The 25,040-nt window shown below is 35.0% G+C and overlaps 1 long non-coding RNA gene across 2 annotated transcripts; it reads right to left on the bottom strand.

Annotated features, from left to right (window-relative positions):
* LOC109825923 lies at positions 392 to 1,907 on the bottom strand. Of its 2 annotated transcripts, XR_002243131.1 has the most exons (4): positions 1,063 to 1,907; positions 903 to 983; positions 705 to 804; positions 392 to 603 (listed from the first exon to the last, which is right to left on the bottom strand). It is a non-coding gene; the product is annotated as an uncharacterized LOC109825923 (long non-coding RNA). The 2 variants fall into 2 exon arrangements; XR_002243130.1 differs by having other exon boundaries at positions 705 to 983.

Genomic DNA, 25,040 nt, shown 5'->3' with positions numbered 1-25,040 from the left:
CATCCTAGACGGAATATTCTAGACGGAATTCAAAACCGTCTAGAATACATCCTAGACGGAATATTCTAGACGGAAATTCCGTCTAGAATACTTCATCCTAGCCGGAAAAAAATTCCGTCTAGGATGAGTATTCTAGACGGAAATTTCCGTCTAGGATACTCATCCTAGACGGAAGGATGTTATTTATTTTTTTAATTTTTTTTTTTAAAAAATAAGCTATCCTAGACGGAATTTGAGCATTCTAGACGGAATTTTCATCTAGAATACTATGCTACAGTGTTTTTTTTAGCATAATCTACTTTGAGTGCATGTACACAATATTGAACAATAAATTATATTCATATCCAACACAATCTAATTATATTCCAATATCAAATTTCATTATATTCAAATAATACATTCACCAAAATAGTAGAGAGATACATAAATTGTTTACAAACTTTTACATAAATTATTTACAATGGTTGTGACACTGCAGAAGCTTCTTCAACTCCTTCCCTATACATTTACTCAGGCCTTCTTCTTCTCATTCTTCACCTTTTTCCTCATCATTCTGAGCGTAAGCAGGAACTGAAATTTAAGCTAGAAGCTAGAAACTTGAACCTGTTTAGTGCAAGATAACATGCAAGCTGGCATTACGTGCGAGAACATACAACTTTAGTTGTACAAAGGGGATTATACACTTCACTATAACTTGCACTTACCGACTTATAGAATTCATCTGAGAAGCCAGACATGACTCTACACACACTTTGAAACTTTTCAGCATCAGGGTTGTAGCACGTCATAAGGAAAGGGCTGTACCTGTACCGTGGCAGTCAGAGAAACAAAATCATTTTGATAGGAGAAACCATTAGATCAAAGGAAAACATTAAGAAGGAAGGGAAGCCTATTATCTGTACCATCCCGCTTTTCTTCCATTCCCATACCAAGCGCCAATGGGTACCAAATCAAGACTGTCACCCAATATAGTCACGTTTGACCTGATGAGAAATTATGAAACATCAGACTACAAGAAGTTTGATCAAGCGGGATGTTCGTCTTATCTCAAATTAGATGTACCTTTAACCAGGCATCAGTGCGCTTTGATGCACAATATCCAGCATCAATATCTAGAGTTGTTGCCATTATTCCTTCACATGACGATTTACAGGCATCTTCAAAAAAGGTGTTTATATTGGTTACTGTGCTTTCATTACTCAAATATGCTTCATCTGCTTCCACCTATACAACAGCAGAGGGAGAGAAATACAATAAAGATTTTATGTTAGCATCATCAATGTGAAAGTAATCGTAAAGACGAAGAAAAAATTATTGTGCATTGATGTTCATTCAGTTTTTGGGCAGTAATTAGTCTTGTGCAAATTCATCGATACGCAGAGCACACAAAATCCTTCATCTTATGCAAATTCATCGATATGACAACAACATATTATTATCTAACACATTATATATGGCCATAACTTCTTACTTGAAGTTGTCGGAGAACTCATAAACTTGCGAAATGCATCACATAAAAAGTGGCCCGAGATGTGTAGAAGAGCTTCTGAGTTTCTTTTATCCTGAACTCGACCGAAATTACTATAACACTTCTCCCCTGCCTCAGAACAGAACCTTCAACTCCAACAACTTCCTGCAAATAAAGATCCACACACTGGTACAAAACGACGTAATCCAGACGGAAAATTCCGTCTGGAATAATTAAAATTCCGTCCAGAAAACCTATTCCAGACGGAATTCCGTCTGGAATACGAGTCTAGTTTGTTTCCGTCTAGAATACGTTATTCTAGACGGAAATTCCGTCTAGAATGAATTCTAGACGGATTTTAGTAGACGGAAAAAAATACCGTCTATAATACATTACAGACGGAAATTTTCCGTCTGGGATAGGTATCCCAGACGGAAAATTTCCGTCTGGGATAGTAATTTCAGACGGAAACATATTCCGTCTGGGATAGTTATCCCAGACGGAAAATTTCCGTCTGGGATAACTATCCCAGACGGAAGTCTGCATACATACGTCTTTACAACGCAGACGGTTTTTCCGTCTGGGATACAAAAAATCTGTCTGGGATATTCTGTGCTGTTTCCAGCTTACAAACCTGTAAATCCAGCTTAAAAATCTGTAAATCCACTCAAATAACCCTGTAAATTCAGCTTACAAATTAAGAAACCACACCAACATGATAACAACTTAAATAAATCACACAACACCAACATGATACCAATTAACCACTTAAATAAACCACACAAAACAACTTAAATAAATATTCTCAACAAAGTAACACATGTTTTTTCATAAATAAATCACACACCAACATTATACCAACCTCATATATACTTTGTTTTTTCACACAACAAAGTAACACAATGTCAACTTATAAATCTGCCACACAACTGAATCAACTCACTATTTGTTTTGGGCTCAACACAAAGAAAATTGTGCTTTAAAAATACAATGACGCATGACAAACCATTTTCTCCAGAGAAGCTCAAAGAAACACATGCACCTGCAAGATAAAAAAGAAGGTGGCATTATTTTTAAGAATATGATATATTCCTAAATTTAGAAGTATGCTTAGTAATAACTAAACATGAGTAATAACTAAACATGAGGCCAAATTTGCGTTATATAAGTAGGATTCACAAATACAGTTGTGCAAATTAGCCTAGTAGCTAGGTAGTTGATCTAGCCTGACCGAATCATGTTTTTCATAGATTCACAAATAATGTTAAAGCATGAGAATATTAAAAAAAAGTAAATTCCCCAAAAGTACTTCAGCACACAACAGATCCACAAGCATACACGCCACATATGATTATGTTTTTCATAGATTATATATATATATATATATATATATATATATATATATATAAAGAAGGTCTTTATTGGCCTTGTGGTACAAAATACAATCATTCGGACATGCATCAATCTTATTATAATCTAGACCCAGAGCAGCGACAATCTTCTCAGCTTGATAAGTTGTTTGGGGTATGCTATTCACTCCTCCAGGTATTACAGTTCGAAGCAAATCAAGAAGCATTTCAAAATAATTATCTGACATACCGCTAAGTGTCTTAATGTGTAGGAGTTTTAGCATAAATGAAAATCTGGAGTACTCGGTACATCCCTCATATAAGTCCTTTTCACTATCTTCTAGTAGCTTCAATATTCGTTCTATTTCTGCGGAGGAATGCATATCATCAATATTTTCGGCACTTCCATCATCTCCTACTTCTTCAGCTTCAACATCGATATCATCTTCACTTTTATCTCCGATATCATCCTCGACATTATCATCACCCTCAAATTCTCTAGGTCGAGGAAAAATATCATTCAACATTGTTTCTGTGTCATCTATTCGTTGTCCACCGGACGTACCGACACGCACATTTGGATCCTCATCTTCAGTGATACCTTCCCCATGCCAGTTCCAATATTTATATTTTTCATCAAAACCTGATTTCATTAGGTGGATCCGTATATCATTACTATTCAGCAATTTCAAATTCCTACACATGCAACAAGGACAATACATAGCACCACTTGCTAATTTTCTCGGATTCATTTCTGCATAACGTATGAAGGCTTCACATCCCTCCTTGTATCGTGTGTCACGAAATCTATGAAGCCGTGGGATATCTATCCATGATTTGTCAGGAATTACCCTCATCTGTAAATTATATATAATTATTAACTACGACAAATCACACAACTACTAGTACATTCATGACTCTTATACATACAAAACAAATCTAACATACGTTCATATATCATTTAACAATATAAATTTAGTTCTACATAAAATATATTTGAAACGTACGTAGAAACTAATTACACCAATTGATCGGCTGTCATAGGAAGGCTTCTATCCATTAAGAATATAATAGTGCTTACATCCAACTTCATATACTTTGTATATTTTCATTTCTTGAAAATTTCGGCAGCACCTACTCGTTGTTCTCCCTGTACACTGTGCGGATGTTATTATGCGTATTGATAATATACCAAAACGCAGAACATACGCTTATTGTACACGGAGAACAACAGGTATGGGCTGCCAAAATTTTTAAGAAATGAAATCATACAAAGTATACAAAGTTGGATGTATGCACTATTATATTCCTAACCCGTCCGAGAAGGACAGATCCAATAATTACAAATTTTTATACCAATTCATTTCTATTATAATATAAAGATGAACGATCAATTTCGAGTAGGAAAATTTACCTCTTACCCAAATTTGACTCGTTCATCTAATATTATAACCTCAAAGAATTGGCTGTAATTATTGGACGGGAGTCTAGGGTTAACGTTATATTTTTTACCTAAATTGGATATATAACACATTATTATATAATATTGCGTTATATATCACTCTATTTTTTTAAAACCTTTTCTTCCAAACTCACATTTTCAAATCACAAGCCTATATAATCATATTTGTACAATTAATCAAATCACAAACTGTATGATAAACATGAGAGCCTTGTGGGCTTAACTAGCTAAACAAGATAACAGAAATAGAAGTTGCCAATGAGGAGGAGGTATCATATATAAATTCAAACTTAATTCACTGCTATAGAAGTTGCCAATTAGGGGCTCTAAGTTCATCGGCCTCGTCATGGTAGAAACTCCAAGTAAACAAAAATAAATGTCCAAGCTTTTTCTAGCTAAATATTTCCAAATGATAAACCAACAATGGTGGTAATCTCTACGCGTATACATACAAACATGCATGTCATTTTTATCCGTAAATCTTTCTTTTCCCTTATGTATTATTTCTTACAGATCCAGAAACAAATAGTGGCATCAAAACTAAAACTTTTTTAATAGTAGATTGAAAAACAAATACTTACAAATGAAGGAAAGGGAAAACTAAGGCTGCATGTTTAACGCACAGAACAAAAAGTTACGAAGCTAACAAAATTGTGGAAATAAATAAGGAAAAAGGTAGGGGGAAAAGAGATTGACATAAACGAAAAAAGAAACAAAACACAAGCAACCAAAAGGACAACTAAATATCAAAGGACAGATTACCTTTTATTATAGTATATCAGTCTCTAGTTATAGTATTAGTCATAATTTTAAGTAGAGCACATTTTTTTATGTAAGGGGCAGGGGAATTCATCCCGAAGCTAGTTGTTTAGGGGACGGAACCCAAAACTTAATTTATAAACCTACAAACCTCTTAATTTGCCAATGTCGAACTCAAGAGACCTTTAATATATCTGGCGCACTAATAGCTTCATAAATTCAATTGTCCATAATATATCTGGCTACACTAACTGACAATTTTGATCGAACTTACTAATTAATGAACAAATAGATAAAGCAGCTCCATTTTATGACAAATCGGCAATATATAGCATGGGACCTGGATTTAACAACAATTTAGCCTATTCTGGAAACATTAAATCATCCCATATATCACTATGTATAGCACAATCGAGTAAGCATGCTCGCAAAATAATGCAAAATAAATGAAGTCGTAAAACAAACCAGTAAGCGTGCTCGCAAGCTTTCACACCGGCAGCCTCGTGAATCAAGATCCTCTCCAAGCAAATTGCACAGACACAGTACCCCTCAGCCTGAGTCAGCCATCCCCTCACTAAGCACAAAAGATACCAAAATCCCCAATAAGCACAGAATCAAATCAAGATCCTAAAGAAATACAGGCAGACCCTAAAGAAATCCAAAATAAGAACAAAAGATACCAAAATCAACGAAACCTAGAAATCAGGCAGACCCTAAAGAAATCGCATAGAATCAAATCAAGATCAAGGATCGCTTACCTCAATTAGGGCAATCGCCGGCAAGGGCTCCATGAGCGGAGGTGGCAAACGGCGGGAGTAGGAAGAGGAAGAGCTTGACGTGGTGGGAGAGGACTGAGGAGGCGGCGGGAGTGTGAGAGGAAGACGACGACGATGTGTAAACGAGGGTCGAATGAGGACTGAGGAGGCGGCGGGAGTGGGAGAGGACGACGAGGTGTAAACGATCGGCTGCAGACGGCGTCGAGGACGGCACGAACGAAGAAGAAGAAGAAGAAGAATTTTTGATTTGGAGGATACGGATTTTAGGGTTCTGATGAATATAAAGTGAGAGACTCTCCTAGACGGAAATAAAATTCATCCTAGACGGAAATTTCCGTCTAGGATGAACAGACTATTTAAAAAAAATAAATGAATACCTAATTCCGTCTAGAATACTATTCTAGACGGAAATTTCCGTCTAGAATAATATATCCTAGACGGAATACCAGAGACGGAATGTTTCGGTCTAGGATATAGTATCCTAGACGGAATTTTTTCCGTCTAGGATATTCCGTCTAGGATAGTTGAATTTCTACTAGTGACATGTTGAAGAATGTCGTCGGAATTCAGCAACATTTATTTACCGCACTTAATGATACAAGACTAAACGCTTGAGCAGGATATTACAACTTAAATGTAAGAAATATACTGTCAAATATTTAGAATAGGGTTAAGTAAAAGAATTATGTAAGCATAAACTACTAGTTAGCTATTCCTAGGGTAAGTTTATTTGTCCGAGTCTTCTCTACCTATATGCATGATACTATTAAGTGTCAAATTATGTATGTAAACACAAGTGGTTGTTAGCATAACTCATCCAATGAGGAGATGCCAACAAATAATTTTGTTAAGAGCAGCTCAGGGGGTGCTGAGTTGTGGAGGCGTTGCTCTTCGGGTTGGAATGTGGTTGATTCTTCAAATGGAGGAGGTGTTTGTGCAAGAAAAGAGCAACTTGCTTGGTTGCTTTCTACTGCTTCTGACATTATGGCAAGGAAGGAGAAACAGGGACTAGTCATTCTGACTCCCTTCTTTATATTTCTTGTACCATTTCGACAAAGGGGTCTTCAGGTTAGATCACTTTGTAAGCCGCTTAAGGCTCTTGGGATACCTACTGTCAGATTGCATCCAGGTGCCTCGAGAGACCACCTGATTCAGGGATTAAAGAGTTGTGAACCTTAATTCCTTGTATCGACTCCAGATATGCAGCTTGAGCTTGTTCAAATGGAGGCCATTAACGTATCTAGTGCTTCACTATTGGTTATTGATGATCTGGGAAGCTTGGTAGAGTTTGGGTTTTCTGATAAGGTGAAATTAATCAAGGAGAGCTGTGAAACTTTACATCGCTGCTCTCAATTGAAAAATGCAGACATATTTTTCAAAAGTGATCCATTCTTAAGAATCTCAAGAATTGTGGAAACTGGTGGCTGTGTTCCTATATGCAAAACAGAAGTGATCAATGACAATCTGAACCCAGTTTGGAAGCCTGTAACACTTACTACACAACAGTATGGAAACAAGGATCCCCCGCTTCTTATAGAGTGTTTTGATTTTGATAACAATGGCAATCGCAGCCTCTTGTCAGCAATTCCTTTTTTATTTCTTTGGACCATTTACATCACATACGTGGCAAGCTTAGAGAAAGCTATTACAGAGGAATTGATTTCCAAAGTTCACAAGTATCATCATATTTTTGGTGGTGTAATCAGTTTTGAGCTAGCTGGAGGTTTGTTGGAGACTATCAGGTTTCCTACATTGGACCTTGGGACAAGGTCCAAATTAAGGGGAGGGAATTGTTAGGTGCTGGAATTGGTACATAAGCTTGAAGACTGATGGCTTGAGAAGCTGAGGACTGATACGCAAAGTGGACTGAGGAGTTAGGCTGATATGCAAAGACTTTAAGTACAGGGTCCTTGTTATAAATGTTTCAGTTTTAGTTACAAACTGTTTTTAACTGATTCCTGTTTCCTGTTAAGTTTGTTGTGCACGTTTACTGTTGGTGCACATGTTCTGAAGTCTAGAATCAGTTTGTATAAATGGGGAATTGTAAAATCAAGGGGAACAGGATATGAATGAATCAAGTTTTCTTTCTCTCATTTCTTAATCCCTGTCTACAATTTCTCTCAATTCTTCTCAACTATCTTCTACAACTCTTCCTCAATCTTCTCTCAGCTTCAATCATGGCCAGCAACAGAGGCAAAGGAATCAACAGAGGGTCCAGTTCCTCACAATTGGTATCAGAGCATGATCGATCCTTCTCCGAGCTTGGTCGATCCCAACATCAATTGAGGGCAGCCATGGATGACTTGTCTTCTCAGTTTCAGATTTTTGTTCAAGAATTCAAGAAATCTAAGAATCCAAGCCAAGAAATGAGCAAGAGCTTCACAGATCAGGATTCGCATTCCAATCGAATCCTCGTCATCACCATTCACACAATGATCTATCCTATAATAGAGGAAGTGTTGCATCAAGTGTTTTCTCTATATGGGTTTGTAGAGAAGATCGTCATTATTCAGGAGACAGTTGGCTTTCAAGCTCGTATACAATTTCAATCCCATCAAAATGCGGTCGAAGCAATGGATTCTCTACAAGGGCGCTACATTTATGATGGTTGCTGTCGACTAGTCATACAAATCTCCAATTTCAGTGAAGAATTTCAGCCAGCCCACAATCTTAAAGTTGCTGAAAGTTCTTGGGAAAATAGAGATGCTTATGATCCTTGGCATGGAAAGCATGTCAATTCCTCAGCAAGACCAGTCCACACCAGAGCAAATTCCTCAGCTTGGAGAGATGGGTTCACAACAGCTTATGAGGTCAAGGCTAGGGACTCCTGCAATAATGGATTCTCCAATCTCAGTCTTGATGACGAAGTGCCTTTGGTAGATAAAGATGTTGAGGTGAAGCGTCTGAAGAGGCTTGAAGCAATTTGTTCTCGGAAACCTTATGGTGGTATTTCGGAAGATGGAAGCGGTTGTGTTTCGATCTTGAATTCAGGTCTCTCTCCACGAATGAGAAGCAAGAATGGGTTTGTTGATGACCTTTCTCAGCAGAGGATTTCTTCTTCCAAGGAAACCCAACAAAGGTGTTCGACGAACGCCTCAAAGGTTCCTGCAGTTTCGTGGAGAAACAAACAGCGGTTGGCCGAGACTTCGAGAAGAGGAGTATCTCCTTCCATTAACCTTTCAACCCCAAGAAGGTGGGACAAACCATATTTGTCTAAGGATGAAGATCTTTCACCTCCAAGAAAGAACAAGGAACCAGAGTTGTTATCAAATGAGAAGATTAAAAAGAAGAAGACGAAGAAGCCACGATCTTCTCGTCTCCACCGAAAGCCAAAACTTAAGAAACGGCCATGGCCAATCTCAAGTAAGAGAAAGGCAAAGCTCAAGCACCCACCATGGCCAATCTTAAGCAAGAAGAAGAAGAAGAACAAATGGGAAAACAGCTCCTGGCAAAGGAAGTTGATCGTGCAGAAGCGGAGAGCGTCCATGAATGATTTTGACAGGTTCAAGGTCAAAGTGAAGCTGAAGGCAGAAATTGTTGATATATGTTACCCACCTATATGTCAGAGCTCATGTAGCTATGACTTCGAAGTGGAAAATGTTGAATATATTCTCAAAGATTTGCTCAAAAGTATTGAATATGGAATGGTGGCTGAAGATAAGGATATCGCTGCACTGGAAAAACGGAAGCTCATTACCCTTCAGACATGGAAGGGTTATTCTCTGAGAAGAGGACCCAGGTATGCACCAGAGAGAAAAAAATTTGCAACAGGTTTGACTCGAGAACATATTCTGAGGGGTGATTGGAAGGACTTGGAATTTATAGACTACAATTTAATTGTGCAAGAACAGCTAATTGAAATAGGCTACCTACATCTCCTCCTCGAGGTGAGAGAAGCAATCCAGAATATCTTCCTTCAGATGGGTTTTGAGGAGATGCCAACAAATAATTTTGTTAAGAGCAGCTCAGGGGGTGCTGAGTTGTGGAGGCATTTCTCTTCGGGTTGGAATGTGGTTGATTCTTCAAATGGAGGAGGTGTTTGTGCAAGAAAAGAGCAGCTTGCTTGGTTGCTTTCTACTGCTTCTGACATTATGGTAAGGAAGGAGAAACAGGGACTAGTCATTCTGACTCCCTTCTTTATATTTCTTGTACCATTTCGACAAAGGGGTCTTCAGGTTAGATCACTTTGTAAGCCGCTTAAGGCTCTTGGGATACCTACTGTCAGATTGCATCCAGGTGCCTCGAGAGACCACCTGATTCAGGGATTAAAGAGTTGTGAACCTTAATTCCTTGTATCGACTCCAGATATGCAGCTTGAGCTTGTTCAAATGGAGGCCATTAACGTATCTAGTGCTTCACTATTGGTTATTGATGATCTGGGAAGCTTGGTAGAGTTTGGGTTTTCTGATAAGGTGAAATTAATCAAGGAGAGCTGTGAAACTTTACATCACTGTTCTCAATTGAAAAATGCAGACATATTTTTCAAAAATGATCCATTCTTAAGAATCTCAAGAATTGTGGAAACTGGTGGCTGTGTTCCTATATGCAAAACAGAAGTGATCAATGACAATCTGAACCCAGTTTGGAAGCCTGTAACACTTACTACACAACAGTATGGAAACAAGGATCCCCCGCTTCTTATAGAGTGTTTTGATTTTGATAACAATGGCAATCGCAGCCTCTTGTCAGCAATTCCTTTTTTATTTCTTTGGACCATTTACATCACATACGTGGCAAGCTTAGAGAAAGCTATTACAGAGGAATTGATTTCCAAAGTTCACAAGTATCATCATATTTTTGGTGGTGTAATCAGATTTGAGCTAGCTGGAGGTTTGTTGGAGACTATAAGGTTTCCTACATTGGACCTTGGGACAAGGTCCAAATTAAGGGGAGGGAATTGTTAGGTGCTGGAATTGGTACATAAGCTTGAAGACTGATGGCTTGAGAAGCTGAGGACTGATACGCAAAGTGGACTGAGGAGTTAGGCTGATATGCAAAGACTTTAAGTACATGGTCCTTGTTATAAATGTTTCAGTTTTAGTTACAAACTGTTTTTAACTGATTCATGTTTCCTGTTAAGTTTGTTGTGCACGATTACTGTTGGTGCACATGTTCTGAAGTCTAGAATCAGTTTGTATAAATGGGGAATTGTAAAATCAAGGGGAACAGGATATGAATGAATCAAGTTTTCTTTCTCTCATTTCTTAATCCCTGTCTACAATTTCTCTCAATTCTTCTCAACTATCTTCTACAACTCTTCCTCAATCTTCTCTCAGCTTCAATCATGGCCAGCAACAGAGGCAAAGGAATCAACAGAGGGTCCAGTTCCTCACACAACCCCTACAATCAACCTCTCGAGATCGAGAAAGTTAACCCAACAACAAAAAAAATTAAAAAAAAGGGAAGGGAAGCTTTCTGTTTTCGGGAGAGCTTATGGTGATGGCGGGGGTGACGGAGAGATCTTTGTGGCCGGAACGAAGGGGGCGATGTTGGCGGCGACCCATTGAGAGGCGAAGGACGGGGAGTTCGCGAGGTTGGGGATGTCTCCGTTGGCGGCGCCGATGATGACAGAGATGTTGGTGCCGGCGAGGGATTTGAGGATGGCGGGGTCGGCGCCGTTCAGGCGGAGCATTGAGATCGAGTTGAATAGAGGGAGGCTTCGCGGTCGGTTCGCAGTGGCGGGAGAATTGTCGGCTGACTGCTGGCCGGTGGAAAGGAGAGGGAGTAGAGGAGGGGGGAGGGGCCGGGGTGTGAAGGTTGAGGATGTTGGGGGGATGAGTGCTTGATTTTTGGAATGAAAATTTTCATTGGGGAGGCAGGGGGGAGGAGAGCGGCTGCGGGTTTTGACGGGGTTTTTGTTTTTTTTAAATGGCCAGGTATTCTAGACGGAAATTTTCGGAGAATACTATTCTAGACGGAAATTTCCTTCTAGAATACCTGATTATTTTTTAAAAAAAAATTAAAAATAAAGAAAACGTCTAGAATACTATTCTAGACGGAATTTTTCGTCTAGAATGTTTTATTCTAGATTGAATATTCTAGACGGAATATTTCCATCTATTTTAATATCATTCTAGACGGAAAAATTTCCGTCTAGAATATTCCGTCTGGAATACGTGATTTTCTACTGGTGGTTTTGGCTATTTAATCTGCAGATTAGGATTGACATCTTCAGCGTAGAAAACCACTGCAACAAATCTTTAATGAAGAAGAGTAAACAAAAGAGGGTTATATTTTTCTGCTCTTCTTGATACGACTGCTCGGTAAATAATTACAAATGATCATCAAAATAATGCTATCTAACTAGGTGAACAGCTGGTCTCTGCTAGTGGATCCTTTGCTCTAGGCTACTTCAGCCCTAGGAAGACAACGAACTGGTTGATTCTCCTTTGCTCATATTCAATAATCATCTCATATATATAAAACAAGGGAATTATACTGCAATCTCACAACATCAAACATAGAGAAGGACCAATCTCATAAAACATAGGAATTATACTACAATCAGCTCCTTGTATTGACACTAACAAAGAGAAGGACCAATAGTCATTACACATAAAACATATGAATTATACTATGTTTCCTTCTTTTACAAAAAGAATCTCTCTTCTCAAACAAGGAGCATTTCACAAGAATAGAAAATTGTTTCATTCATTCTAGAATAAACAAAAATCATACTACAATCAATAGTCATTACATTTTTTTTCAAAATCCCCATCTACTCATTGTTAGCAGGGGCGTTTTCCTGCACCTCTTCTTATTGCCTCTTGCTGCGTTTCCAGCCAGCTCTAGGACCTGATCAAAGGATAAGAAGTTAACTGTTAGGATCCCAATCCAAACCAAATCCAAATTAAATGATTAAAATGTCATTAACTGTTTTTAAGGAACGATTTATAAATCTAAATTATCTGTCTTAATCATACCCATGTTTGCATCATTCAAAAAGATTCACATCATCCCCATCTTCACTTGATAACCCATTACCCTCTTGCAAGTACAAAAATGTGAAAAATAAGAAAACATAATTAATTACTTACGGATTTGAAAGTGTCAGACAATTTCGATTATCATATGATTAGCCTACTTTACCACACTCGTGGTAACGTCTATCTTTTTTGTTTTTGGCTCTAGCCATTGCTTTCTCTTTTCCTCCTTTTAACCTTTTGTCACATCCCTTTGATCGCACTTGATCGGGTTCATTGAAACTACTTTGAAAAGTACAAGAACCATCCGCACTAATACCATTACCTATTATATTACTACATATTGAATTATTTTTCTCAGTGAAGCTCATTACAGCCATGCGGCTACTAAGAAATTGGACAATTTGCTCATTAATGCTACGCAATCCATTGGTAAACATCGTCCTTATTTCTTCACATACTAGGGCCTTGTCAATAAATTCCAAGGACGATTGGATAAATTGACTCCTCGTTAAAAGATAAGAAGTATCAGGGGATATCTGCATGCCTTTATCATCATCCACTGTCCCCGGTTTTGCAGACTTAGTCCACCTCTTTAAGATGTATTTATCGGGCAATATTTCAGCATCAAATTTCATCAAATATGAGATAATGTGCGTACATGGGATTCTGACGCTTTTGAACTTTTTACAACTACAAGAAAACAAATCCAAGTCCTTATCGTAAACAAATTCACGGATTTTACTTGTTGCGAGCTTCTTTCTTTGAATTTGATAAACACGGTGATTGTCGGTTTCCCTAACAAATTGTAACTTGTAGTTAAAGCTGTTACACACTTCAGCCTTAAACTTGTAATACGTCTCATTCGTGTAAATATCAACCATTTGCTCCAAAAATTTGTGATTTATTCTAAGTTTAGGTTTCTCAATTACATCTTTGTGATCGACCATCAACTCCTCGTGAAGTTGGCGCACTAGTCCCCTGCCAAACCATATCATAAAATCCACCAATGAATTATTCTTCGAAACGAATTTCTTAAAAAATGCATGTCCACTTTCTGCTCGTTGACTACTTGACATGTCAGCCGAGAAAACGTGATTAACATAAGCAGGAATCCATCTTGAACGCAGTTCATATTGGTCTTGCAACCACTTGTTTCTTTCTAAACCACTTTTCTTAATTAGACTTTCCCATTGTAAATCAAATTCTTCAGGAGTCTCCGATTTCCAAATGCAACATTGTAAATCAAATTCTTCAGGAGTCTCCGATTTCCAAATGCAAGCCGAGAACTCACTCTTATAAATACTATACTTCACTGCATCAATTTTCTCAGAAAACTTCATTAATATATGTTAACTACAATACCTGTCAAAAGAATTAAATAAAGTATTATACCTCTAGATGAGATGAGAGGATAGAAAAAACCAGTGATAGTGCTCAAGATTCAAAATTTATCAATAATATATACAAACTATAATACCTGTGAAAAGTATTTGGAAGAACAAGAGGGAATGCCTTAGTCAACTATAATACCTGTGAAAAGTATTTGGAAGAACAAGAGGGAATGCCTTAGTCATAGCTGGGTCTTGATCGGTAATAATCATCATTTGGAAGAACAAGAGGGAATGCCTTAGTCATAGCTGGGTCTTGATCGGTAATAATCATCTTCGGGGCATCACCATGCATACTTTCCAAAATTTGATTAAATAACCATAAAAATCATCAATACTCTCATGATTAAAAAATACACAAGCAAAAATAATTGTTTGACCATGATTGTTAACCCCCATTATTGGTGCAAATATCAGGCCATAATGATTAGTGTTATACGTAGTATCAAAGATTACAACATCATCGAAAAAATTGTAAGCCTGCCTTGAACTTGCATCGGACCAAAAATAACGAGTAATCTTTTGTTCCTCATCGGCCTCAATTTGAAAAGTAAACGAGGGATTCTTTCCTTGTTCTAATTTTAAATACTCATAAAATATTTCACCATCATGCCCCTTCATATCAGCACGTATATCCCTTTCATGATTATACAAATCTCATTGAGTGCACCCAATATTTTCTATACCTCCAGATTGTACTCCAAGAAAACTAAATTGTTGATGCTGATGTATATTCATCATGGAGAACTGTTTAGTTAAAGACTTTGTTGTGGCTGAAACGTTACGATGGGACCTTAAAAGATGAACATTTGATGGTGTTGATAGCGGGTGATTATGCTCCTCATTAAAAACAGTAACAATATATTTTTAGAGTTTGATTTTAAAACTGTAATTTTGGCAGTACAACCCTCAGCTAAGCATCCTCGATGTTTTTTCTTTCCAACATCCGCGATTCTTGGAGATTCCTTGTTGAAAACAAACATACTCCTTCTTTCTTATTTCACCACTTCCCGGCTCTTTCTAAGTAGTCCAAGACCTTACACTAAACCCAGCTACTTTAGCATAAGTATTATAGAATGTCACAACATCATCTATTGTGTCAAATTCTTGTCCCTTTTTTGGGCTCAACTCATCTGATACTTGAGGAGTATATATCAAATCATCATCGTCCAAGTTTACTTCATTAGCTTCAGTGTTTAAGTTTTCCATTTCTCACTAAAAAATGTAATTGACCTATAAATTTAACCTATCAGTTTGTAAAATATATACATGAAGCGGTAGTTTAGCCATGAACATCGATTTTGACCCCAGAAAAATATGGTTTTTTCTTCAACAAAAATGCAGTCCACTGCCAAACACTCGAGGATTTTTAGAGAAATGAAAAAAATGGAGGCAATATGAACAAGAAAATAATAGGAAAACTTATAAATTTTTTTAAAAAATTTGTATAATGAAAAGATAAGTAAGTTCTGCAAATAGACACCAATAGTACACTACCAAACAATTGAAGCAGCGGATAAAATGTTCCCAAAATAAAGCTTAGGGGCTTAATCAAAATACCGAATTCAGAATTTTGGGTTACTCATAGTAACATTCATGCACGTTCATAAGAAACCAAGGCGACGAGCATCAATTATAATTACATAATCAAGCCAAAAGTTTCATTTCTCCTTTCAAAACGAAACCAAAAAATCGAGGCTAAAAAAAATCAGTTCATCAAACTGAAATTGGGGTGTGATCCTTACTTGAGTTCAGAGAGTGTTGGCCTCTTTGTTTTGATGATGTTTAACAAACAATTTACCACTAATGTTATTTATCTAGTATTTGTGTTTTTTTATTTATTATAGACAAACAACAAGTTGGAGGTTGGATGGATTGCGTTTCAACGATCAAATCCAATGGAGGTTGGGGGAATTGTGGAGTGAAACCAATACAATTAAAATTAAAGATCCAAGTTCTAGCTTCATCCACAAGTGTACCAAGTTGAGCTACATCGAAGATTAATCAAGCTTGTGTATATTTAGTTTAGATTTTATATTATGTGTGTGAGTACTTTAAGCTCAATCATATATACACACACATATTTGGTTTTTATATATAGTTATATATATACACAAGTTTTGGTTTATGGATTTAACAATCATTGTATATATTTTTTATTAAGTCTATAAAATCATTTCATAGGGTTTCAAAACATTGTTTATGTCAAAACATCAAATTTCATGTATATCACATTTTCATGTTTTGGACACACTTGTAAAATACATGAGTTTTCACAAATATCAAATTTCATGTATATCACATTTTCATGTTTTGGACACACTTGTAAAATACATGAGTTTTCACAAATGAAAAACTCAATTTGAGAAATTATTTTTTTATCATGTTCAATTTCAAGTTTATAAATATTTCCTAAAGTTTTAACAATTTTGGAATTAATTTGTTATGATTATTTGAATTTACAAAATCAAGTTTTTAATAAGCTTATGTTCGTACACGTGTCCGTGCATGTTTTTACAAAACTGATGCGTTTTCACAATTAGGAAATGAAATTTGAAAATTTTCTTCATTTATATGTTTATCTTCATATATACAAACATTTTCCCAAATTTTACTAATTTTGGAGTTATTTTGTTATTTTTAATTGAATTTACAAAACTGTATTTTCTGTAGTTTTTTCAGAAACTATATATTTGTGTTCAAATATTTATTTCTCTCAACTGGAAAGTGATATTTTAGAAATTATTTCTCTAACATGTTTATCTACATGTCTAGAATATTTTCTCAAAATTTCATGATTTGTGGAACTGATTTACTATTTTTAATTAATTTTACAAAGTTAGATACGTAAAATTTCAGAATTTGTCAAAAACAGACACTGTCCGTGAACAGTGCAGTCGACCATACTGTAGCACGGTCAAGAGCCATTACTGTAGCACCCGACCGTTGAACAGTAATGGTAACTTCTATTTTTTAGTTTTTTAGTGGGTTTTTGAGATTTTTTGGGTTGTTTTCTTCTACCCTATATATACCCCTTTGCCATAACTATTTTACATACCCAAGAGAATGTTTTTAAACAAGTTTTAACAAGGGTTTGTATTTAGTTTAAGTTTTATTTAAAAAGCTTTTAAACAAATTGAGAGTTTGAGTTTGTGAAATCAATTTCACAAAAGCTTGAGGAAATCACCTATTAGTGTTTGAGCATCCAACTCTCCTACCTCTACCTCTTGATCTATTGAGAAGTTTTCTAAACTCTATTTCTAGCTTTACATTTGTATATTTATTTGATTATCTCTCTTTAAAGCTAGTTTTTATATTGAGTTTAGATTTGATAAATCTTATTGTTACACACACCCACATTGAGCTTATAGTATTTACATATATAGTATAATTGGGGTTGTGAGAGTTTGTAACATTGATTTGTGCTTCATTGAGTTCTCATCCATAGTAGAGAACAACCATTGTTGTATTTTTTTCACATTGTGAGAGTGTGAATTGTGAAGTTTTTGGTAAACTAGAAAACCGAGTGTGAGGTGTGGATGTTGATCGGTGAGCGTTAAAAACCGACATTGTGAGGTGTAAACGTTATTCTGATAAGCATAGAAAACCCGGTTGTGATAGTGGATTTCTCCCCAAGAGTAGGGAGCGGAGACGTAGGACGGAAGGTCCGAACTCCGTGATCATATTGTGTGTTTGCATTATTTATTTGCACGCTATCACTCTTGTTTTGTTTATGTTTTTTTTCACCCTTGTGTTAAGTTGCATATCCTCGCATATATCTCATAGTATATCTCATTGCTAGGATATTTTCCTTTATTCAAATTGTATATTCTTGCTCATATCATATTGTATATCTATCTTGTAAGAATAATATTTGATTAGTTTTAATTGGCATAAAATCGGATTAGATTAGCATAAGACCCTAATCACCCCCCCCCTCCTTCTAGGATCTAACAATTGGTATCCGAGCTTGTTGCTCTTTGATTTAAGGTCTAATCGCCTTAAGTTAAATATCCAAGCTATCTTTTTGTGCTAATCTTGTTTTGATTGCATTTGTATCTTGCTTGAATATTTTTACAAATTATGGATATGAATGATGCATCTTGTTTAGGCTATGATTCTAGTATTGCTCCTAAATTCAATGTTTTTCCTTATGCTCAATGGTGTTTTAGATTCAAAATATTTGTTCAATCTAAAAATATCAATTTATGGGAAGTCATTGATTGTGCTTATACTGTGCCCATATTGGAGAAATCCAAGTAGAATAAAAATAATAAAAGATTATTTATTATGAACAAGCTCTTGTTAGAATTCTTACATAATGCATTTGATTCATCTTTGTCTAACAAGTTTGTTCATTTTGATAGTACTTACATTTTATGGAAATTTATTGAAGCACATCAAGGGGACTTGGAGGCGATCCGACAAGCTTTGGAGGATCCGACTTCAAGCTCATATGGAGCATCATGCACACGGCCACTAGGCGATAGCCCTAGTGAGGTTTGCGAGTTCGAAATCACTAATGATTTATCTAGTGATGAACTTGCTTGTGCTTGTAAAAAATTGTTGCATGCCTATAACATATTGTATAAAAAATTTATTGATTTGCAAAGTAAGCATGAAGATATAAAATCTAATCATGAGAACTTAGCTTCCAAATTTGATATCATTTCTCAAGAAAGTATTGCTCTTCAAGAAAACAATGATATGTTAAATTTGGAAAATAATGATTTGAAATTGAATATTGCTAACTTAACTCATGACAAAAATAATGCTATGTTAGAAGTAAAGAACATAAAAAATAATACTGCTTCTTTTATAAATGACTATTTATGTTCTACTTCTAATAAAAATGCATATGTGCCAAATGATGAGTTGAATGTTGTTAAAAAATCGCATTTTATCTTTAGACTCAACTCTTAATACATGCATTGATAACCATAAGAAACTTATGGACAAGTGTGATAAACTTAGTATTACAAAATTACCTACACACTATGCACACTTGTATAGCAAAATTTATAAATGCTCAATTTGCGGTCATAAAGACCACATTGCTAAATTTTGTTATGATGCACACAAATCTTCTAAGGTTAATGCTTCTTGTGCATCTCATAAGGCTTCTTCATCACACACATATGTACATGCACGCACTCATAAAGTTTATCATAAGCATGCTCATGTGTTTAAATGTGATATATGTGGTCGTTTTGGTCACTTGGCAAAATATTATTTTGATTTGAAAAAAGAATCTCATTTGCCAAATATTTCTAGTAGACCACATATTTTTAAATGTGATGTTTGTGGTAGATTTGGCTATTTGGCAAAGTTTTGTTATGATTTGAAAAAATATTCAAACTTGCCAAATTTCTCAAATAAATCACCTTTATTTAATGATGTTTCTCATTTACGATATAATTTAAAAGAAAAATTTTTATTTGCAAATGATTCCCGTGCACGAGCTAATGGTCCACAAAAAAAATGGATCTCTTTCATTGCATAAATTGCAATCGGAAGGGTCATTTGCAAGATTATTGTTTTGACCGTGCTAGTGCACCATATGCGTCCAAGATGGTTCATAACCCTAGGGCTTTGAGCTTAAAAGATAGGGGTTATATCCCCAAATCTCTTGGTACCAAGAATTTTTGGGTACCAAAGCAAATTTGATTTTTAAACCCAAGTACTTCAGTGATTTTTATTTTTCTTTGTCTTGGTTTTGAAAATTATTCTTTGAAATCTTTGAATATAAAAATAATTTTTCTTTGATTAATTATTTTTTTTCATGACTATTAGTTTCGATTTTAAATGAGATGTTTGTAATTATATACCCCCCGGATTTATTAGGTGTTTATTCCCAAATCTTGTTTACCGGGTACTAATAATCCTTATATGGGTTGAAACAAGCTTAAGAGCTTGATATATTATGGCTTCTCTTGCATCTCTTTTGTCAAAAATTTTGTTTTGATTTGTTCCTTTGAATTCATTATATAAGCACAAATAGATTTCTATGAGTGGTTTGATCAAGTTCTTCAAAAAAAAATTTTATTTGATCAAACATCGTTTTTGGATATAAACTTTGATTTATGATTTCTTTTGGTTGATTTATTTTCATTTGAAAACTTTTTGCATGATTCTCATATTCTTATTTTGATTTTATAAATCCATACATTGTTATGATTTATTTTGAAAATATCCATTCTTGATTTTGTTTCCTTCCATACATTGTTATGATTTATTTTGAAAATATCCATTCTTGATTTTGTTTCCTTATCCCCCTACATATAAGCAAATTATTTTCCTTTTTGGATCCTCATTTCATCTCTTTGGGGAAAATATGATAAATGTTTGATTTGTATATATACATCTTAAAATCTTTGTAATACCCTTCATGATGTTATTATTGGCCTTCTTGTTTTGATGATGATTTAATAAACAATTTACATCTAATGTTGTTTGTCTAGTGTTTGTGTTTTCGTATTTATTCTAGGCAAACAATATTTTTGAGGATGGATGGAATTGCGCATTCACGATCATATCTAATGAAGGTTGGCGGAATAGTGGAATGAAGCAACGTACATTCAAGTTAAAGATACAAGTTCAAGCTTCTTCCGCAAGTATACCAAGTCAAGCTTATTGAAGATCAAGATCAAGCTTCGGTATATTTAGTTTAGGTTTTATATTATGTGTGTTAAGTACCTTAAGCTCAATCATATACACACATACACGTTTTGACTTTATATATATATAGTTATATATATACATATATGTTTTGGTTTTTATGTTTATAAATATGAGATTACATATTTCATATTTATTATTGTGTTTTAAGTATATATTGCATAGAATGTGCATATTTGTGAAAATATTGTATTCTTAGTTTTTGGACTTAACAATAATCATATATATCTTTTATTAAGTCTACAAAATTATTTTGTATTGTTTCAAAACATGGTTAAACTAAAAAGTCAAAATTCATATGTTTACATTTTCATGTTTTGGACTATTTTACAAAATAATGATATTTCTCATTTGGAAAGTCCTTTTTGAAAACCAGTTTTTGTAGCATGTGTATTATCATGTCAATAATCATTTCCCAAAGTTTTATATTTTTCTGAATTTATTTGATATTTTTAAACAGAGTTTTAAATTCAAAAAAATCAGATTTTTGCATATGTCAGTTTGCGGTCGACCGCCACGATCGACCGCCCCTGAGTTCAGAAACCCGGTATGAGTTTAGTTTGCTCGTGGTCGACTGTGGTATGCAGTCTAGAGAGTTTCACGGTCCACCGTCGTGGTCGACCGTCAGCTTTTCAAAAGCCCAGTTTTGCCTTTTAGTTGCTCGCGGTCGACCGCGAGTTTCCCATGGTCGACCGCCGCTCTGTCTTGTCATTCCCAACTGTTATTTTTTGCAGCCGTTGTTTGGGACTTTTTGGTCTTTTGTTTGGGTTTTTGGCTGAGGTTTTGGGAGGCTATAAATATCCCATTGATCTCAGTTCTCAAACCAACCAAGAAGTTTTTAAAACAAAAGTTTAATAAGGGTTTAAGCTTGGTTAGTTTGTTTTAAGTTTAGGGTTTTACAAAGAGGAGCTTACATCAATTGTTGAAGAGTTCATCTTTAATATTTCATCATCCTCTCTTTGTGTTTATAGAGAAGTTTTCTAACTCTTTTCTCTAGCAATTTTATTATTGATTTTCATATTCTTATTATTGCTAGTTTGCTATTTGAGTTAGATTTTATTTCACTCATTGTTTACACACACACCAACATTGAGCTTTTAGTATTTACATACATAGTATATTGGGGTTGTGAGAGATTATAACAGTGAGTTGTGCTTAATTGAGTTCTCGCCTTGTATTAGAGAACAAACTAATTTGTTGTTATATTGTGAGATTATAAAGTTTTCGGTTAGCTAGAAAACCGAGTGTATAGTGGAGATATCCTCGAGGTGAGGAGCGGAGACATAGGTCATAGGGACCGAACTCAGTGAATAAAATTGTGAGGTATAAATGTTATTCGGGTGAGCGTAGAAAACCCGGTTGTGATAGTGGATTTCTCCCTGCGAGTGGGGAGCGGAGACATAGGACGGAAGGTCCGAACTCCGTGATCATATTGTGTGTTTGCGTTGTTTATTTACACTATCGCTCTTATCTTGTTTATGTTTATTTCACCATTGTGTTAGTTTATATATCCTTGTATATATTACCTCTTTGCTAGAATATATCTTTTTATTCATATTGCTTATTCTTGCTTATAACTCTTGTATATCTATCTTGCAAGAATATATTTGTATTAGTTTTAATTGGCATAAAATCGGATTAGATTAGCATAAGACCTAATCACCCCCCCCCCTCTAGGGTCTATCAGTTATATATACACATGTATTCTTATTGTTCTTTTGCATGTGAGTTGTTTAGCATTTTTAACTTGCTCACATGTTTTGCCATGATCTTTATTGCATACACTCCATATGGTATTTTGATAGGAGGAGTCTTCCTTATTCTATTATTGCTCTTATACTCACCCATGCATATTGATAGGGGGAGCTTTCGCTCTCTTCATACTTTTGTCCCATTTTTGATGTTATCAAAGGGGGAGAAATATTATGAGTATATCTTGTTTTAGTTATATACATGATAATTCTAATTTACATATTAACTTCCTTTCATGCATATATCCTTTTTGTAAATTGTTTGTCATCATCAAAAAGGGAGAGATTGTTAGCCTCTTTGTTTTGATGATGTTTAACAAATAATTTACCACTAATGTTGTTTGTCTAGTATTTATGTTTTTTTATTTATTATAGACAAACCATAAGTTGGAGGTTGGATGGATTGCGCTTCAATGATCAAATCCAATGGAGGTTGGCGAAATTATAGAGTGAAGCCTATGCAATTCAAATTGAAGATCCAAGTTCTAACTTTATCCGCAAGTGTACCAAGTTGAGCTACATCGAAGATCAATCAAGCTTGGGTATATTTAGTTTAGGAAACTGTTTACATGAACAGTAACTTTTTAAATAAAATGAACAGTACCGTTCTCAACATAAATGAACAGTAGCATCAATTTTAAAATTAAACAGTAACGCCATTTTTTAAGAATGAACAGTAACATTTTTTTTTATTGGGGATTCAAAATCAGAATACAAAACTTTTTTTTAACAAAAAATTAATTAATAGATAAGCAATTTAGTAGCAATTTCCTTTTTTTTAAAAAAAAAAAATTCGGATGAACAGTAACCATCTCGAATGAACAGTAACTTTAAAATAATTTCAGATTTAAATCAAAGCTATAAACTTTTCAATCTTCTAGATTGTTGGAAATTTATCAAATAATTAAAAATTATAGCATGCAGATTTTTATGAATTATAATTCCAGAGGTGGCCGACATTTCACTGATTTGATCAAGAGTTCAAGAAACATAAGGTGAAATCAAATATACGAACTTGAACATGGAGGTAAGATATATACACACACAAGTTTTGGTTTATGAATTTAACAATCATTGTATACATATTTTATTAAGTCTATAAAATTATTTCATAGGGCTTTAAAACATTGTTTATGTTAAATCATCAAATTTCATGTATATCACATTTTCCTGTTTTGGACACACTTGCAAAATACATGAGATTTCACAAATGAAAAACTCAATTTGAGAAATTCTTTTTCTAACATGTTTAATTTCAAGTTTATAAATATCTTCTAAAGTTTTAACAATTTTTTAATTAATTTGTTATTATTATTTGAATTTACAAAATCAAGTTTTTAATAAGCTTATGTTCGTGCACGTATCCGTGCATGTTTTTACAAAACTAATGCATTTTCACAATTGGGAAATGCGATTTGAAAAATTTCTTCGTTTACATGTTTATCATCATATATACAAACATTTCTCTAAGTTTTACTAATTTTGAAGTTGTTTTGTTATTTTCAATTGAATTTACAAAACCGTATTTTTTGTAGTTTTTTTAGAAACTGCATATCTATGTTCAAATATTTATTTCTCTCAACTGAGAAGTGATATTTCATAAATTATTTCTCTAACATGTTTATCTACATGTCTAGAACCTTCTCTCAAAATTTCAAGATTTTTGGAGTTGATTTACTATTTTTAATTGATTTTACAAAGTTAGATACGTAAAATTCTAGAATTTGTCAAAAACAGACACTGTTTATTTGCACACTATCACTCTTGTTTTGTTTATGTTTTTTTCACGCTTGTGTTAAGTTGTATATCCTCACATATATCTCATAGTATATCTCATTGCTAGGATATTTCCCTTTGTTCATATTGTATATTCTTGCTCATATTAATTGGCAGTTAATTAAATTAACAGAAACATTAACTACAAAATGTATTTATTTTAAATAATGAATCAGCAGATAATTAAATCCAAACTTCTCATATATTGATCATTTAACATAATGAAAATCATGAGGTTCGAACATCAATAGGTGGCGATACACTCCACGAAGGGAATAATAGCCGGGAGGGATTAATCCACCAAGGGAATAATCGCTCAGATCTCGAGATCTTCCCTTTGTTCATATTGTATATTCTTGCTCATATCATATTGTATATCTATCTTGCAAGAATAATATTTGATTAGTTTTAATTGGCATAAAATCGGATTAGATTAGCATAAGACTCTAATCACCCCCCCTCTAGGGTCTAACAGAGAGGGGTTGACAAAATACCGTTGTTAATAGGGGAGGAGGAGGAGGAGGCGGAGTTGTGGCTGGGGTTCATGGCGGAGAAGCGGGCGGCGATTGGTCGCGAAGGAGGGAGGGAGGGAGGGATCTAGCGACGGTCTCAAGTTTCGGCTCTTGAAAGTTCGACCTCTGAAAATGAACATCTCTAGGCCTATTTATAGGCTCTCAGGACAGTGGCTGCAAAAAGGGAAATGTCGG

This window comes from Asparagus officinalis, chromosome 10 (assembly GCF_001876935.1).
Source record: "Asparagus officinalis chromosome 10, Aspof.V1, whole genome shotgun sequence".
Taxonomy (NCBI): domain Eukaryota; kingdom Viridiplantae; phylum Streptophyta; class Magnoliopsida; order Asparagales; family Asparagaceae; genus Asparagus; species Asparagus officinalis.
Note: the sequence above shows the minus strand (reverse complement) of the source record. Positions and strands in the feature narration are given on the sequence as shown.